The sequence below is a fragment of the Rhinopithecus bieti genome, unplaced genomic scaffold, assembly GCF_001698545.2.
Source record: "Rhinopithecus bieti isolate Rb0 unplaced genomic scaffold, ASM169854v2 scaffold_44723, whole genome shotgun sequence".
Classification (NCBI taxonomy): Eukaryota; Metazoa; Chordata; class Mammalia; order Primates; family Cercopithecidae; genus Rhinopithecus; species Rhinopithecus bieti.
This window is the reverse complement of record NW_016817963.1, coordinates 57514-77652: the sequence shown is the minus strand read 5'-3', so window position 1 is coordinate 77652 and position 20139 is coordinate 57514. Positions and strand designations below refer to the sequence as shown.

The following is a 20139-nucleotide window of genomic DNA, read 5'->3' as shown; positions in this document are numbered from 1 at the left end:
AAAAAAAAAAAAAAAAAAAAAAAAATTCCTAGTGCCCAGAACTGTATATTTACTATATATTTATTGCTTGAATGCGTGTGTGAATGAATCTCCACTATTTCTTTAGAGGATCCTATGTGCAACATGTCATGGTGATGACTACATCCCCACTGATCAGAATAAGAGAAGTTGGCTTAAATCCTGATATGCAGGATTAGGGATAGATAATGAAGAACCTGACATTCATTCTTACACATAATTACATGGGTCTCAAGGAAAGGGTGCAATGACTTTCAAAATTCATTCAATATTCACAACTTCTTGATAAAAGGTGTGTTAGATAGCATTTACTTCAGGGAAGAAGAATTAATAGTCCTCCAAATACACCTGGATAACCTCACCTCAGACTAAATAGATCCCAAACCATTACATTAGCCCAAAGATTTTCTTGTTCCCCACATCTTCATTTTTCTGTTAATTGTGATTCCATTCCCTTTTCACTAGGCTTTAAACACAGCTGTCAGACACAATCACTCTTTGCTTGAATTCATTTAGTTACCAAGACCTACTGATCTTTTTTTAAACAATCTCTATTTTGTCACCCATTCATTCCTTTCCACTCTTAGAACCCAATTTTCTAGATCAGACCTTGTATTCTCAGTCTCTAATATTTCATGGGTAGGTCCAACTTGTCTCCTTGCATACATTTCTCCCTCCAGCAGCTGTCATGAACTGAATTATGTCCCTGTCCATCCCTAGATTGATATGTTTAAGCTCTAACCCCATGTGACTGTATTAGGAAACGTGGTGTTTTTGGAGGTAATTGTGGTTCCATGATATCATAAGGATGGGGCCCTAATTTGATAGGACTTGTGTCCTTATAGGAAGAGGATGAGACACTACTCTTTCTCTCTGCTCATACACAGAGAAAAGGCGGCCATCTACAAGTCAGCAAGAGGGCCTCACTAGGATGAGTTTTCCAGCATCTTGATCTGAACTTCTAGCCTCCAGAACAGTGATAAATTAAATTTCTGTGGTTGTAGCCACCTGGTCTGTGGCATTTCATGTCAGTCATAACAGACTAATAAACAGGCTATCTGCCCAGTATTCTCAGAGTTACATGCATAGAACACTAAACTGACCCTATGCTTTACAAATCCCCAAGGCTGCCACTGCCCACCCCCATGACTTGTAAGTCCAAATGCTTTAGCTTGGAACCTGAGGCCACCTCCGTGTTGGCCCATAGTTACCTGCCCAGCCTCTAAGCCTTTATATTGTTTAAGGCAAACATTCTGATCTCATTGTCCTCAAAACCCACATGGCATTTTCTGAAGCCACAGTGAAGCATGATGCCTTTGGGGAACTGCCTGTTGTTGCCATGGCTGCAAGGTGAGTCTACATCAGAAGACGGCATGATGTGAGAGGAGTCACGTTGCAGACATGGCTCCCTCCTCCCTCTCTTCCTTATTAACAGAGTCCTCACTGAGTTTAGAGAGGAGAGGTGCCCAGATCAGAGGCAAATAATGATGTCTAAGCTGGGGGTCAGCAAACTATTTTTATAAAGGGCCAGGTGAAGGTAAACATTTTGGGCTTTGAGGGTGATATGGTCTTTGTCACAGCTCCAACATTTTAGTGGCAATACATAAACAATTGTGTTCCAATAAAACTTTATTTACAAAAGCAATCACTGGGCTAGATTTGGCCTGTGGGGCAAAGTTTACCACTCCCTGATCTGCCAATCCCAGAGCACTGACATTTTTGATCTTCTGAATCAAGTGTAGAACAACTTTCGGATTTCTTGTTATATGAGAGCCAGAAAACTCCATCTTTTAAAGCTCTTTTTAAACTCTTGTTATTCACAAGGTTTATCTTAGACCAGCAGAATCAGCATTACCTGGGAACTTGTTAGAAATGCGGAATCTCAGGCCCCCACCCCAACCTCCTAAATCAGAATGTGCATTTTAATAAGAAGCCCTGGTGATTGGAAGGTTTACTAGAGCTTAAGAAGCACTAGTTGAAGCCACTGCTGATTGAATGTCCTATTACTTGCAGATGAAAGCACCCCTAACTATGGCTGACAGGAACAAGTCATCAATATCTTGTATGCTTTGCTAAGGACTGTGGTTTTGTCCTGAAAGACATTAATGAGCTTTATGTAGGGAATAAAATGATCAGTTTTGGTAGGCAAAATTTATTATTTCTTTGATGAGATAATAAGCTCCTAAAATTCAGAGTATACTAAAGAAATATCCCTGATATTTATCCTACCTTCCAAGGCCAGCAAAGTAGGTAGACTCTTCACCACTGCCACACCATTGGATGGAATTCAAAAGCAGCCTCTTCTCTAAGACCTGCTCTCCTGCCCATACCTACTGCCTCAGGCCCCAGGAGGATTCTCTGTTTCTGGCATATCCATGGGGCTTAAAAGTAATTGGAAGGCTGTAACTCCAGCATTGTAATTTGGCATCTGAGACTGGAAAACTTTAATTTTAGTTACACTTAATACTGCCACCACCTAGCTTGGTTCAATTTATCTTCTGAATATATATTCACCTCTCTGATAAGACTATAGGCTACTTTGGCCTAAGCAATCATATTTTAAGATTTTTGCATCTCTTCTATAAGGCTTGCAAAGTGCTCTGCATATGACTGTCATGATAAATATAAATTTTTTTCTTAAAATATAAGCCACCATTTATTGCTTTTCCAAGCTCTTTGAATAATACCTAAATGAGATAAGCATCTTGAATGTGAATATCATTCATCAGCTAAATTAAGAATAGTAGGGTCAAAAGGATCCAAATAACATCAAATTTTTTGAAAGGCAGGTCTTTTCAAATTGTTTATGGTTAGGTTCTAATACACGCCAGGAATGGTTTGAAAAAGAATTCAGTACGAGCATTTGGTCATATCAAGCCACCACATCTTCCTGTGGTTGGTTTATGAAGAGCTAAAACCCAAACAAACACCACCTCTTACACAGTCACCTGGAGTGTTAGTACTTACATGGAGAGAGCACGTCATAAACCCTCTAGACAAAATTATCTCACTTAAACCATACAAGACCCTAGGGTTGGGTAGATTACTATCTTCGCTGATGAAGAAACCAAAGTGCAGAGTATTGATGTCAACTTGGTGAGGATCACACTGGTAGAAATTTGGTGGTGGTAAGAGGGGACAGTTGGAATTCAAACCCAGATAGTTAAGCCTTGAGTCTGTGTTCTAAACCATTAAGCAGTGTCTCCATAAACAGAGCTTTACTATGTCAAAGGTCAAACTCTCACCACCCTATTTTCATCTGCAGGCATCATCAGCTGGGATTTTCATGTGACAAGTAATCTATGTTAAGCCGAGCTATATTGAAAATAAAATGTTAGAAGCCACTTATTTTATAGTCAAGTTCAGTGAGTGACAGTTTCTATGTTTAAGCCTTATCCCATTATGAGTTAATGGTTTGGTCTATCATGATTAACAGTGGGAAATATCTTTGAAATCAGATTAGAATGTTTTAGTTTTTGTTTTGGCTGTTAGTTATCATAGAAAGATTTTCTCTGTCATTTCAGAGTCTACAGTAAAGACTATTAAAGGAGTACCTGTAATTATGATCTTATTGATCTATTTAAATTAGAGTTTATTACAAAGCCTATGACCATATCCAAACAATTAAATTAAAGCATGGAACAGTATTTCAATGACTCTAGGGAGCATAGACAGCCAGGTGGGATTAGTGAAACCTGAAAGTGGATAGTTTTGCCTCCAGTTGATTCTGATCATCTGTCCTGACTCATTTAAGAATTTCAACTCTTATTTTCCCCTGGATTCCATTATTGACTCTACCATTTTCTGAATCAATATGATCTTCAAAAATCACAGATCATCTCTAACAAAGGCTCTTTATTCTTCAAGATGTAATAACTATGACTTTGTGTTGAGCAACTTGACACCAAAGGATTACCTTTTATAAGCCTTGAAATTTTATATTAAATAATTGTTCCTAGAGATTTTTTCCCATTTCTAAAGCCAAGAGGCATTAATTATTTTAAACGGCAGTGAATTCACCAAGGTAAGTTTGTAGAGAAAAACTAGTGGCCCTACTTTAAGTTGTTGCTATAGAAATTTCAGTTTTTAATAAAAGGATATATACTGTCTTCCACAAGTCAGTCTGTTACCACAAATTATTGTGTATGAGCCCTTTTTATATGGGAGTGCATTTCTTTTGATTGTGTGTGCATATATTGATTGGTTGTACAAAGCTTTTCACTCCTGACATCACTTTTGGCTTTCTTTCCTTCATTTTTTCTCTTGTCACAGTCCTTTCATCCAGAAACTCTTTTATCCATCCATTCAATTGCTCAAGCAAGGAACCCAGGAATATCCTCCTCTAAATGCAATCAATAACCAAATCTTACAGATCAGATTTGCAAAATAGAGCTCAAATCTAATTCAATGTATCTTTACCACTCTTCCCCCAGTTCAAGCCATGATAATTTCTCTCTCTACGTGAATGTCCACCCCTGGAGACAGACACAGGGTGTTACTGCTTGGACCACTGCAACATCCTCTTAATTAAACTCCTCCATCCACTTATGCACCATCATCCATTCTCCATCCAAAAGTCAAAGTGGAATGTGTCACTCCATTTTTTAAGTCCCCCAAGACGTCCTGTTGACCTTAGAATAAAATGCATGCAGGGAGGGTCTGGCTGTTCTCTAGCCTCACGGAGGCCTCTCACTGCATCTCAGCTGTACTGACTGACCATTTTGTAGTCTTCTCCTCTACTTTCAATTCTGCCAAGACATCCACCTACCCATCATGGGCTTGACATGTCCTATAGGTTGTAATTCCAATTTTGTTTTTTGGTAGACCTTTCTAAACTTATATGCTAAATTCAGTTCCTATGCTCTTCATCCCAGTTCACAGAGTCCTTCCTTCCTCATATAGAACCTTTGTGTTTGTGTGTTTATATATTTATCTCTTGTGTTTATATATAATCTCTTTCTCGATAGATTATAACCTCCATGAAGGCAAAGACAATCACTTTTTGGTTGATTGCTTAGCATTGGATCAGGCACATGGTAAGCCCTCAATTATTATTTGTAGAATTAGTAAGTCAATATAATCTGTAACACATGGAATCTCATGAAATACAAAGTGAAGGTCCCTTTGGAAAACAAAAGTAACAATTCTCAAAGATAAATGTCATAATTCAGAGGCAAGGTTTTGGAGATCAACTACATGTTAATACAGGATTTGTTTCTGTGAAACAAACCAATAGAAATGGAAATATAACGTGTTTGAGAAGCTATGTGGCAAAATTACTCTGAAAAAAGTCAATATAAACATCAATGTCTACCACAAACAACAAACACAAGACAAAGTGGTTTTTCCCAATTGGCTTGTTCCAGCAATATAATATATGTGCAACTCATCCAATAATCCAGCTTCTTTCAGGCTCCCTGTTGAACAGAAGCAAGTCTGAGATAGCTCCTTTCCCAGAGCTAGGACATGAGATTTTTCCAGAATCGGAAAATTGCCCTACATATCGGGGGGAGGGGCTCTTACAAACATAGTCATTAGAGTCAGGACACTGGACATCTTTCACCCTGGTTACAAGTGTCTATAGCAAAGCAGTTTGACACTTTTCCAAAACGAAGGCTCAAGTTTGAAGTTAATTTTACCTTATTTGCTTACGTATATACAAGTTAGTGGCTAAAAAGCAGAATGTCAACATCCTATAGATCAGTTCGATCCTTTACAACCAGCCCAATAAACCTTCCATAGCCTTTGTCAATAATGTTATTTTCAATACAAAGCACATTGTATTTTTATACATATAATGTAATCTGTCCTTTAAGGCAGGCATTATTATACCTATTTTACTGCTTTAGTGGTTGATACCCTAGTGTCTCTCAGCTCCAGACTAAGCTGTTTATACTCAATTTTCTGATGCTGGGCTGAACTCTGACATCCCTGTTATCTCCATGTCGGTTGCCTGTTGGGTTCTGCCCCAAAGGATGCTGAGGAGAGAGTGGAAGGCAGAAGGAGGGAGAAGGGATTTCATCCTCTCTATTTGCTTCCTGTGCATGGCAGTGACAGGGGCTCTTCACCAGGCAGAAGCCTTTGCCCATTCCAGCTTCTTTCTACTGTCCCTGCACCAACCTCATTGCATCACTCTGGTGCATTGTCCACAGCATCTGGGCAATGCCTCCTCCTCAACAGAGGGGCAATGCAGACCTCGTCTTTGTGCATACTTATTTGCATAATAATAAACACACAGTGAAAACATTGTATTCCCACATCTAGCAGTAATTGGGTTAGCTACCCACTGACTACATATTGAAAAATTGCTGCAATATGACCCTATCTTCACATGAATAAGATAGCTTTACAGAATTTTAAAGTGACATTTCAAACCTCTGAATTTTCCTTACACTATTTATTGTTCAGTTCTATCCGTGCTCCTTTCTGTCTGGAATACCTGCCCTTCTCCCAGACCTGGTCCAGACCCCTCAAGGCCAAGCTGCATGTTTTCCTCTGTGAAACCTTTGAGCCCCATGGCTGGCAGAATTAACTGCTCCATCTACTCAACTCCCATTACTCCCTGGATACTCTTCTCAGGGACTTGAGAGACAGAAAGCACACACATGAGCTTGGAAATGGCTTGACTTGAATTGATTCTTGGCTTGAATAATTCATTTCCTATGTGAGTATGGATAAGTTATTTAAGTTTCAGTTCCTTCTTCTGTAAAATGATACTAACTTCTCCCATATTTCTCCCTCCTGCATTTGTGGCATCTCCATCTTTCCAGCTGCTAAAGCCCAAATCCTGGGATTCACCATTGACTCCTCCCTTTGTTTCTCCCTACATCCAATCCAATAGCAAATCCCATTGGCTTCACTTTCAGAACATATCCAGAGTCTCATCACTTCTTACCACGTTTACTGCTACCATTTTGATCTGAGGCATGGTCATCTTTGTCTGGATCATTGCTGTAGTCTCATAATTGACCTCCACAATCTTTCTCTATTCCCTTCTGGTATACAGCAGCCAGACTGATCACATAAAAATATAAATTTGACCACTTTCCTGTCCAGTGGAAAACCATCTTAGAGTAAAAGCTGAAGTTACTCCAATGACCTATAGGGCCTGTAGGGACAGGTCCCGTGTGACTTCAAACTTAGTTCCTGCCACCCTGCTCACTCTACGTGGCCATACTGGCCTCTTTCCTGTTGCTGGAGCTGCCCAGGTAAACTCATGGCTGAGAACCTCTGCATTTGTGGTTCCCTATGTCTGGAATGATCTTCCTCAAGATAGCTACATATCTTTCTTCCACACCTCCTTCACGTCTTTGCTGAAATGGAACCTTCTCAATCAGACTTTCCCTGAGCATTGTATTTAAAATGGAGACCCATCTATCACCTTTCCATGCTTTATTTTGGATGCTGTAATACTTTTTCTTTTTTAAATCACTGCCATGTGGGAAATTATTTCATTGCAATCAATGGCAGCCTCTGAGTCCACAACTAGGCAAACTCTCCCAGAAGGGATCACAGATCAAATGAAAGTGATGGAATCACATGGTTTATTAAATTGACTCAAAATTTATGCTAGAGAAGTGGGGGCGAGTTAACATGCCTCACACAGCACACAAATGGGTAAAAACTCTAACCAGGAAGATGTTCAGATGTCTGTTTCTTTCTGTACCACACCAGCCTTTACTGGCAGTCACTAGGACCAGCACTCAAGTTACTTTTTTATTTTTTGAGACCGAATCTTACTCTGTCCCGGTGCAGTCTCAGCTCACTGCAAACTCCTCCTCCCAGGTTCAAGCGATTCTCCTGCCTCAGTCTCCCAAGTACCTGGGATTACTGGTGCCCACCACCATGCCCAGCTAATTTTTGTATTTTTAGGAGAGACAGGGTTTCACCGTGTTGGCCAGGCTGGTCTCGAGCTCCTGACCTCAGATGATCTGCCCACTTTGGCCTCCCAAAGTGCTGGGATTACAGGCATGGTCCACGGTGCCCGGCTCAGCATTAAACTTTTGACCATGGAGTCTCAGCAGATGGAAACAGTATGAGGTTCCAGCACATGGGTGTGGCTGGTGCTTGCCAATTAACCTGCTGAGCAGCCAAGATTCTATTTGGTTTTGGGGGGAAAAGGTCACTCAAGGCCAGAATAAATTTCACAAATGCGTAGCCAAATAAAGAACTCACGAATATCGAGTGTCTCACATATATTACAGTGTTATGAATCCCAGGTATCCTGGCGCTGCCCTTCCTTCCTGTCCCTGTGTGTGTACGGATGCTCCACTTGATCTTTCTAACCTGTTTCTCATGCTGCTAACTGATTTTCCTATACTTAAACATGAGTTTCACTTATTTCAGTTGCTTTCTTATTTAGCAGAATTTAATATTCTCAAACAATATTACCAATGCATATTATGGCCTTCTGCCATCTCACATTTTTTACTTACTTTGTTTATTATCTACCTAACGAAAAGTGCCAAGAACACAAGAATTTTCATTTCTTTTCTTCTCCAACGTACCTAGATGTGTATTTAAAAATATAATTATTGAAAAAAATGAAAGAAATTCTGAAAACCATGAGGCTTAAATCAAATAATATTTGAATTGTACTAGAACAGGAGAGAAAATGACTTGGAGCAGGATGAGAAGATGAAATTGAAAGCCCATGCTACGGTCCCCGCCCTGCTGATGCCAATCTCTTCCCAGGCCCATGGGTGTGGGAGTGCTTAGATGCTCATCCTGAAACTCTGGAGATCACCCATTCTTCTGGAACTGCTCACATTTTCTTTCTATGCTCTCCAAGTAGCTGTTCTTTGGCCCACTTGACTCACAGTCAAACTAGTTTCAATCTCGTACCCTTGAAATATTTGCTTAATGAATGAATATCCTGTTACAGGTTGCCCAGGGACTTCAGAGCCCTGATGAGAATTGATACTTAAATGACATCAGGTAGTTACCCCAATGAGTTTGTGCTCTGTTCAATCTGCAGGGCTTCATTCAACCTGAAGTTGCCCTCTGGAGGGCCCTGGGCATATCCAGGCCTAAGGCTTCACATTAGTCTGCTCAGGCTGCTGTAACAAAAGATCAAAGCCTGGGTGACTTAAACAACAGAAATCTATTTCTCACAGTTCTGGAGGCTGGGAACTCAAAAATCAAGGTGCTGGCTAATTTGGTTCCCTGGTGAGGGTTGTCTTTCTGGCTTGTACACATTTGTCGTCTTGCAGTGTGGTCACATGCCTTTCCTTGGTGCATGTTCACAGAGAGAGAGAGATGTCTTTCTTCTCTAATAAGGTCATAAGGCCACCAGTCATACAGGATTAGAGCCCCACCCTTATGTCCTCATTTAACCTTAACTACCTCCTAAAGACCTGTCTCCAAATATAGTCACATTGGGAGCTAGGACTTCAATATATGAATTTTGAAGGGATAAAATTCAGTCCATAGAAGACCTAATTTCTTCTGCCCAGCACAATGTCATTTTCCTTTTTTAATGTTATTATTAACTTTTAAAAGATGTATACGTCTCCTATAAAATCCATGTTTTAGTCATTTGTTATTTCTGGCTTGCTTCACTCATTGATTCTACCTACCCAGCCCGTTTAGACATTGAAGTTTTTATCCCATGCCCACTGATTTAATCAGGGACTATATTTTCCAAACTGAAACTCAGGACATACGACATCATTAGTATGATTTTGCTTACGGAAGAGCAGAACAAAAAGCCAGAAATTGGGATTGTCTTGGAATAGTATGGATATGCAGAAAATGATGATAAATAACCAAATTCTCCATATTTGTATGTCAGTGATTGGGAAGAGTATTAATGCAGCTTGAAGCTTGGTGCCACTCAAACCCACCAAAAGTTCTATTTGCCCAGTTAGATGTTTTGATGGTGAGGAGTTTATTGGTGTTGGGCTGTGGAAGATACAAAAGTTGAAGACAGATGCTGTTCTCCATGGCAGAGCTTTGCAAGTTTTCTTTGGCCCATGACGTAGAGCAAGAAATTTTACCTTACAACCCTGTAGACTGTGATCATTCTGATCTATTCTGTTCTATTCTGTTCTGTTCTGTTCTGTTCTATTCTATTCTATTCTATTCTATTCTATTCTACTCTATTCTACTCTATTCTATTCTTTCTACAGTGGGTATAGAAACATAATTGGTTTCCAAAACATGAAGCTATTGCTATGTGCATTGGAAGAAAAACAGCTTTTGTGGGCTGGGTCCAATAGGTTTTGGTTTCCTTTCTGTTAAAAAATATTTTGATTAGCATAAAGGTCGTTTTGTTTGTTTATTTTTGTGTTTTAATACATGTAGGTACTAGACTAGTGTCTAGAAATAGTTTCATTCTCTTGGAAACTTACCTGCTGAAACTCTTCTATTCACAGATCAGAGGTTTTGGGAACTGGAAGGAACTGCAGGGGTCAAGTCAGAATATATCGCTTAGGAGTCTTTATGTTGATGCTCCGGTGTTTGGATGCAGTGATCTTAAAACGCAATTCACAAAAATTGTTTTCTTTGGTTTTTGACTCTTCTGAACAGAACTCATCTTCAACTTAGTTTGCTAATTGCCTGTGTACCATGATCTTGTTCTCCCTTGCAGAGCTCACAGGATGGGTTTTGTTTTGTTTTGTTTTAGTTTCCTTGCTGTTTTTCCAGGTCACAGTACCACAGTGGATTGGTGATTGCGGTTTGAGGTCACCTAGAGAAGTGTGTGTGTGGGGGTTAACCCAAAGATTTTATTGCACACCTCAAATTGTTCTCTGATGACACCAAGAGCGTCAAAGGGACTGAGGCCGAGTTTGTCAGTGAACGTTCGCCAGGAAAAGCAGGGGTGAAGCTGTTTATGGGCGAAGATGAATCCCGTGCTGCCATCTATTGGTAATATCATAAAACAGCAATTTTAATACCACCTGATTTTAAAAGTTTATTTTGGGGAACTATAGTTCACTTTCACCTATTCTCCAAATTTGTATTTCCCAAGAAGTCTTGATTTCAAGTGAAGGAATCTGTGGATGGGAATGACCCATCTTTAACCCTAATGAAGTTTGTCTGTAAAGTGAACCAAGGGGACAGGGGAATTCCCACACTGTCTCATTACTGCCCAAGCCAACACACTTCCCTTTGAGGATGGTTTGAGGGAAGGAGGGACTGTCTGCTTGTCAGAGGGATTTCAAAGAACACACTGTTCTCATCCTTCAGATCTTGCCGATTGCTTCATGGGCTGCCCGAGATTACCATATGTTTTGTGCAAATGGTGGCTTCAAAACAAAACAGAATAGACCCTCTCTGTTTTGAAGCCTGTTGATTCTAAATGCTACACCATTGCAAATAGTTCTCTGGGTTTATTTATTAGTAAAGGAAGCCAGACATCAAAGACCAACCACTTCCATTTTAAAAAGATCCCTGTTCATTAAAAATAAAAATAAAGGAGGCTGGAGTGCAGTGGCGTGATCATGACTCATTGCAACCTTGACTTCGGGGGCTCAAGTGATCCTCCCGCTGCAGCCTCCACTCCTGGTTAGTTTTTTGTATTTTTTGTAGAAAAAAAGTCTCACTTTTTTGCCCAGGCTGGCCTCTAACTCCTGAATTCAAGCGATCCTCCTGCTGCAGGCTCCCAAAGTGTTGGGATTATGGGCATACGCCACTGCACCCAGCCTACTATCTTCATCTTATAGAAAGAAAAGAATGGAGGAAACTGAGGCTTGGAGACAATGGTTTCACCCAAATATCAGTGGTGTGGAGGCAGAAAAACCTATGTTAACAAGAGGAGTTGATGGCAGTATTTTGGCAAGTCCTAGTAAAAGTAACCCTGGAGACTTCACATGTTCCATTAGAAGAAATGGAGCTGTCACCCACATCAAGATTCAGAACACTGGTGATTACTAGGACCCGTACGGAGGGAAGAAGTTTGTGACTTTGGCTGAGTTGGTCCAGTATTACATGGAACATCACAGGCAATTAAAAGAGAAGAATAGAGATATTATTGAGCTTAAATATCCTCTGAACTATGTAGATCCTACCTCTGAAAGATGGTTTCACTGACATCTATTTGGGAAAGAAGCAGAGAAATTATTAACTGAAAAAGGAAAACATGGTAGCTTTCTTATGCGAGAGAACCAGAGCCACCCTGGAGATTTTGTTCTCTCTGTGTGCACCGGTGATGACAAAAGGGAGAGCAACAATGGCAAGTCTAAAGTGACCCACGTCATGATTCGCTGTCAGGAACTGAAATACGATGGTGGTGGAGGAGAACGGTTTGATTCTTTGACGGATCTTGTGAAACGTTACAAGAAGAATCTTATGCTGGAAACACTGGGTACAGTCCTATGACTCAAGCAGCCCCTTAACATGACTTGTATAAATGTTGCTGAAACAGAAAGCAGAGTTTGAGAACTAAGCACATTAGCTGAGACCACAGATAAAGTCCAACAAGGCTTTTGGGAAGAATTTGAGACCCTACAACAACAGGAGTGCAAACTTCTCTACAGCCAAAAAGAGGGTCAAAGGCAAGAAAACAAATATTAAATTGGTATAAAAACATCCTGCCCTTTGATCATGCCAGGTTGTCCTACGTGATGGTGATCCCAATGAGCCTATTTCGGGTTACATCAATGCAAATATCATCATGCCTGAATGTGAAACCAAGTGCAAAAATTCAAAGCCCAGAAAGAGTTGCATTGCCACACAAGGCTGCCTGCAAAATACGGCGAACGACTTTTGCTGGATGGTGTTCCAAGCAAACTCCCAAGTGATTGTCATGACAATGAAAGAAGTGGAGAGAAGAAAGAGTAAATGTGTCAAATACCGGTCTGATGAGTATGCTCTACAGGAATATGGGGTCATGCGTGTTAGGAACGTCAAAGAAAGTGCTGCTTATGACTATACGCTAAGATAACTTAAATTTTCAAAGGTTGGACAAGCTCTACTCCAGGGGAATATGGAGAGAATGGTGTGGCAATACCGCTTTTGGACTTGGCTGGACCACGGAGTGCTCAGCGACCCCGAGGGCATGCTGGACTTCCTGGAGGAGGTGCACCATAAGCAGGAGAGCATCATGGATGCAGGGCCGGTTGTGGTCCACTGCAGTGCTGGAACTGGCCATACAGGGACGTTCACTGTGATTAATAGTCTTATTGAAATCACCAGAGAGAAAGGTGTTGACTAGCAACACTGATGTTCCCAAAACCATCCACATGATGCAGTCTCAGAGGCCAGGGATGGCCCAGACAGAAGCACAGTACCCATTTATCTATATGGCAGTGCAGCATTATATTGAGACACGACAGCACAGGATTGAAGAAGAGCAGAAAAGCAAGAGGAAAGGGCACGAATATACAAACATTAAGTATTCTTTAGTGGACCACAGACAAGTGGAGCTCAGAGCCCCCTCCCGCCTTGCACTCCAGTGCCACCCTGTGCAGAAATGAGAGAAGACAATGCTGGAGTTTATGAAAACATGGGCCTGATGCAACAGAAAAGTTTCACATGAGAAAACCTGCCAAAACTTCAGCACAGAAATAGATGTGGACTTTCACCCTCTCCCTAAAAAGATCAAGAACAGACACAAGAAAGTTTATATGAAGACAGAATTTGGATTTGGAAGGCTTGCATTTTGGTTGACTACCTTTTGATAAGCAAAATTTGAAACCATTTAAATACCACTGTGTTTTAACTCAACAATACCTGCTTCCCAGTTACTCATTTCCTCAGAAAAGAAGAAATCATCTCTACAATGCAGACAACGTTACATTTTATAGAATTTTGTTTTAAATTGAGGAAGCAGTTAAATGGTGCGCTATATCTTGCAGATTACGGAAGTTCAAATTCTAGTTATAGGCTTTTTTTTTCTTTTTTATAACCTTAACCAGTTTAATTTTTTTTCTCATCATGGGAGATGATAAGAAGAAATGGTTTGGGAAAATTAAGTAACAACATCCTAGAAGAGTGAGAACAATCTCATTTACCATCATGTATCCAGTCATGGATAATTCATTTTGACGGCTTCTATTTTTGGCTAAATGAGAATTAAGCCAGTGCTTGAGACTGTCAGAAGCTGACTGGTCTACCTTTGCACTGGCATTAAAGAGTCATAGAAAAAGAATCATGGATATTTATGAATTAAGATAAAAGGTATGGGTTTTTTATTTTTTCAGCCGATGACCAATTACAGTTCAGCTGTTGACCGAGAAGGTTGTGGTAGGAAAACACTTGCCATATTTTCTTTGCATTTGAGTAATTGTCTTGTACTTAGGAAAAAGTCATCTATGAATGACCAGTGATTTGGGTTGTCAAATGTTCCTGACAAGCTTACCCCAAAACTTTAGTGGCTTAAAACAATCCCACCCCCAACTGTTCTTCGACCTGAGCTGGGCTCAGCTGGGCTGTTCTTCTGCCAGCCTGCAGGTGGGCACTCATGTGGTCAGCAGGTTGGCAGAGAGACTGGGATGGCTGGGCTTCTCTCTCTGCCTGAAGTCCTGAGTCTCTCCTTCTCTATGTAGTCTCTTTCAGTGGCCTGGCTGGCACAGTAGCTAGACCTCTCACATCCAAGAGCTCTAAAGCAGAAGTGGCCAGGCCTTCTGAAGACTTAAGTACAGAATTGTCACAGCATCTCTTCTACTGCCCTCTATTGATGATGATGATGATTATTATTATTTTTCTAACCAGAAGACAGCTGGATTATGCCCTCTACTTACTAAACAAGTCACAAGCCCAGCTCAGATTCAAGAAAAGAGTGTGAAGTGGAGGTGCAGTTAATTGGGGGACCACTAGTCTAACAGATGGTCACAACCAATGTCATGGAAAACCAAGAATTTTAGCAAAAGCAGAAGTTGCTAGTGACCTTGGGAAGCTGAAGCTGATTAAAGTAGCTGGGACAAGCTGAAAGTCAGACTGAGAAATAAAAGGAGGGCCTTCAAGAAGCTTCCTGAACAATTTCTGCCAGCCCTGAGCTTGTTTTTGCAACCAGCACTTGGGGAAACTGATCTTGTGAGGATGGATGTGTTAGGAACACAGGGCTTTTGAGAGCAGCACCATCCCACTGGGGCACCCCCAGACTTGGGAAATGTGATGCTTTCTTAATGTCACTGGTTTTTAGTTTGGCCACAGTGAGAAGGAACAGCCCTAAGAGGCCTCCAGCCAGGTTGAATGAGCTCATTTTTGTTTTAGCCAACCGGTAAGATTCGCTAATGTTCTACCTTAAGTGCCTTCTCCAAAGACATCTCTCTTTGCCTCATATGTGGAATCATCACTCAGCATGGATATTTCAATGAAAAGATCATTGGTTGACTTTTGTAACATTAATAAAATACTATGGTATCTTTGCCGTGAAATAAAATAAAATGAATAAAATGAAGACATGTTTCAATCAAATTAATGAAATTCTATATTTAAAATGTCTAGGCTGGGCAAAGTGGCTCAAGCCCGTAATCCCAACACTTTGGGAGGCCAAGGTGGGAGAATTGCTTGAGCCCAGGAGTTTGAAACATGGGCAAAAAGTAAAACCTCCCTCTACAAAATTCAAAAACTTAGCTGGGTGTGGTGGTGCACACTTTTAGTCCCAGCTATTCAGGAGGTTGAAGCAGGAGGATGGCTATAGCCTAGGAGGTCAAGGCTGCAGTGAGCTGTGATCTCACTACTGCACTCCAGACTGGAAAATAGAGCCAGACTTTGGTTCAAAAAAAAGAAAAAAAGCTTATACTGAAAAAAATGATTATTTTTATGAATGAGTGCAATGCAATCTAATTGTGTTCACTATTGTACAATTGTAAGATTTATTTAAAATATTAATACCGAAATCTATGTAGCAATGGAATGAACAGCCATTTTTTATATCTATCTATCATCTATCTATCTATCTATTATCTATCTGTCATCTATCTATGTGTCTATCTATCTATCTATCTATCTATCTATCTATCTATCTATCTATGCTGTGTATATGTATATGCCAAGCATTCTACTGGATGCTCAAATATGTCAGTGAACAAAGCAGGCTAAAATCTCTGCCCCTAAGAGCATACAATTCTAATAGGGGGGAGATAAACAATGAATAAATGAATTAAGTCTGTTATATAGAGAGGATGGGAAATAGTAATAAGTGTTATGGAAAAAACAGACTGCAGGGAGTGGCAGTGGGGAATGTGTGCAGAGGGGTAGGTTGTAATTTTGACTTGGATAGTCAGCGTGCACTTCATGGAGAAGTTGGCATCTGAGTAGAGACTTGCAGTTCATGAAGGAGGGAGCCATGTGGCCATGGGGAGGAGGAGCACTCCAGGCGATGGGAGCAAGCAGCCCATGCAATGGGCCTGAAGAAGGAGTGTGTCTGAAATAACAGAGGAGTCCAGTGTGCTGGAGACAAGGAGATAGGTGGGGCCTAAAACATAATTCAGGGAAGGTGGATTGTGAATTGCCTTGTGGGTTTCAGCGAGGACTTTGGCTTTTACTCTTGAGTGCAATGGGGAATCACTGGAAGGTTTTGAACAAACAAGCAGTGTGATCTGACATTCATTTTAAAAGAATTATGCTAGCTGTTATTTTCAGAATAGACTGTAGGGAGCAAGAATTATGCCAGCTGCTATTTTCAAAATAGACTATGGAGAAAGGACAAGAGCCAGGAGATCAGTTAGGAGACTGCTGAAGAAAGCCAGAGGAGGGGTGCTGGTGGCTTGCACTGAGGGCATAGTGGAGTTGATGAGAAATGGCCAGATTCTGCATATAATCTTAACATAGAACCAGCAAAATTTAAGTAGAGATTCATTCATTGTAAGATGTGAGAAACAGCAGAGTCAAGGATGACCCAAGACTGTTGGCCTGAGTACTGGAAAACTTAGTTGGCTTCCACTGAGATTGAAAAGACAGAATATGGGGTTGTTTCGGGGGGACTTAGCAACTTCTCTCAGTCCTGTCAGAGAGTCACTGCACCTGAACCTACAACCTCACTTGGATACACAATCAAGAATGTAAATTCACAGTCATTCCCAGTAAATCCCCCTTAGTTAAAAGGCCTTCCTGGCCCCATTTTCACAGAAAGGCTGCCCCATTCCCCCATGGCTAACAGACGCCCCATGATAATCCCTCCTAGTAAGTATGCCTTCAGAGCATGCATTTCAGCTAGAATACTTGTGTGATGATTTGCTTACTCCTGAAAGACTCTAAGTGCCAGGCATGAAAGGACTGTGTCTGTTTCTGCTTCCAATTTTTTTCTCACCTGCTGGACAGACCTGACAAGTGATAGGTATTCAATAAATATTGATTAAGGAAATAATGAATCTTAGTAAGATTTTAGGGACCAAACGGTTCCTTCAGGAGCCCATAATTTTAAACTGTGGGATTCCCTTGGGACTACCTAATTACCCTGGGATTATTTAGTAACTCAGAACACTTAAGGTCAGGAATTTTTGTGTGCTAAACCCCGGCAGTGGTGTAGCGCTGTTCTAACAGGGCAGCTGCTCCGAGCTGGGGAATGTGCAGGAGTTAGGTTTGCGCCCCTTGAGGGAGCAGATCCACTTTGCTCACCTTGTTTTGCTCTGCGTCTGATGACTTGGCCCTCATGTCACTTGCTCTCATTCCTTCTCATTCAGAGTGGTCTCAGCCATCTTCACACCAGCAGTTTCCATGGTAAATGCACTGATGAGGGAGGGCAGTAGCTCCCTCTGCTTCTCATCCCCACTCCCTGCTTCTGCTCTCAGGACAACAGGCCCTGCCTGGATGCTAGATCTTCTGTACTTCTTAGGACTGATTCTAGACTCAGTAAAGGATGGGAGGTGTCCAGATTTCAGTAAGGAATGTATCTCCTCACTCTCCTCTTCTCTGCCTCAGAGATATCCCTTTCCTTGTTTATCACACCAATGTCAAATGTTCTCCTGCTCTTAGTCTCATGATCACTCTCAAGTTTACTCCAATGCAGGATTTTTCAATTTCAACACCATTGACATTTTGGGCTGGATAATTCTTCATTGTGGGGGCTGCCCTGTGTATATAGGGTGATTGTGTTCTCTGGGATGTTTAGCAGCACCTCTGGCTTCTACTCTCTAGATGTCAATAGCACTCCTTCACAGGTGTGACAATCAAACATGTTTCCAGACATGACTAAATGTCTCTGGGAGCCAGTCGCAGCACTGGTTTAAGATATGGCTCTATTTTGTGAAATGCCCTTGACTTCTGGCCCCATAAAGTCTCACTTCTCCTGCCCTCCCCTTGGTCCAACTTCTTAGGTAATCTTGTTTTTTTTCTATGATGGTTTTGGATCGATGAGAAGGGGGTGCTGGCTTCTGTGTCCACTGACAACTTCAGTATGTGACCCTCAAAGCTGCCGCTTCAATCACCATCATTCCTGCCCCAGGTCCTTGATGTGGTTAAGATATGAGAAAAGTACTGCTCTCAACAGACTGTCTGAGCTTTTATCCATTCTGTGATTATGTCTTTATTCTCTGTATTCACTATTTTCCTTGTTAACTTAAGAAATATTTTTTGTTGATGATAACACTGATGACAGAAAAGTAAAAAAGGTGCCAAAATAATCTTTGGCAGATAATTCTGGGAAACTCCCCGATTAGTGGGAAAATTACTGGGTTTTGTATGATATTACGAGCCTTCACTAATCCTAGGAGGAGAGTTGTTATCTGGGCTGCAAATGGAGAAATCAGGGAAACAATATTTGTTATAAAATATTAGATGAAGTGTGTGCTTATGTATGAAACAGAGCCCAGTTTTCCACATTACAGTCAGAGAAAGAGGAGCGCAAAGAAAGTGAGAGCTGCTTAAGAAATCAACTAATACAATTCTTTCCTTTAGGAAATAACAAAATAAAAGAGAGAATAATTGCTTTGCCCAGGGGATGTAAATAGCATCAGGGCCTGGATTTAAACTCAGACCTAATTCTCTGTTCTAATTTGTGATAAAGTTTTATCAACCCACGGCAAAATGAGAAAAACAAGATCAATTTGGAAAATTTTTTTCTGAATGTAAATTAGTTAAGTGCAATGAACTATCCTTTATCCTGAGTCTTAGCCCCTTCTAACCCTTCTATCATTTTTGGTATAAAATATTGTCCCTATTAGGAAAGAATGACTCCAGATGTAGTTGGAGTTTTGGGGAGTTTCTTAATGCTTTTATTTTAGTAATCCTAAGGCAATTCACCACCACCATCCCTTTTTAAAAATAAACAAAAATCTGAGACCCACTGATATAGAGTACTTGTATCCAAAGAACCATAGAGATGTTCTGGTTCCTAGAGAGCAAGACATGGTACACAGGCCTGTGGGTGAAACCAGATGGAGACCCTCAGATGAGTAATTCCCATGAACAATGACAGCCCAACAACGTAGTCTTGGGGTTTTCTAGAATCTCCCTCCTTCCTGCTGTTTACTCTGTTATCTCTCATTGAAATTGAATCAGAACTTGAGCATGATTCCTGATAGGAGGACTCTCTCACTCTCCCTCTCTTTTTTTCTTTTGTAGAGATGAGGTCTCGCTATGTTGCCCAGGCTGGTCTTGAACTCCCAGTTTTAAGCAATCCTCCCACCTCAGCTTCTCAAAGTGGTGGGTTTACAGACTTGAGCCACCGCACCCAATAGGAGGCCTCTCTGGATCACCAAGGTGGCTGTATCTGATCTGAGCCAGAGTCCTTGGTGTATCTGGTTGGAGTGGTTGGAGGTGGGCTTCTGGGCCTCCCATTGTTCTTTCTGGCTGTGGCTTACCTTAAATGCAAAAATATCAGGATATTACTTCTCTAATATTATTAAGCCCTCTGCCTGAGAGAAGAATACCAAGATCTAAGGACAGGCTTTTAGAATATTATAGGAGTGGGGTTGAAACTGCTGCTGTTTTGTGTCCTTAGCCCTCACTCACTCTTGTTCCTAGGAAATGGAAGGCATAAGTTACTAGAAAAGCTTCATCAGACTTGAGTCGCCACCAAAATGTCCTGGTATACCAGTTTGACCACACTACTCAGATTCTACATTTCTGTTTTAACAGGGGCTTCTGAAGATGTCAAAACATCAGTCTAAAGAAGTGAATGAAATTGCAGCCTCCCTCTTTGCCCACCCAGCTGTAGTTAGGGGTTGGTGAGCCATGAGCCGGTGAGTTCCTTCCAGCCTGGGCCCTCAGCGGCTGCCAACCAGCCCTTCATAG

The 20139-nt window shown here is 41.1% G+C and overlaps 1 pseudogene; it reads left to right on the top strand.

Moving 5' to 3' along the window:
* Positions 1–11694: 11694 nt before the first annotated feature.
* Positions 11695–13498, top strand: LOC108518249 (tyrosine-protein phosphatase non-receptor type 11 pseudogene; annotated as a pseudogene).
* Positions 13499–20139: the final 6641 nt, after the last annotated feature.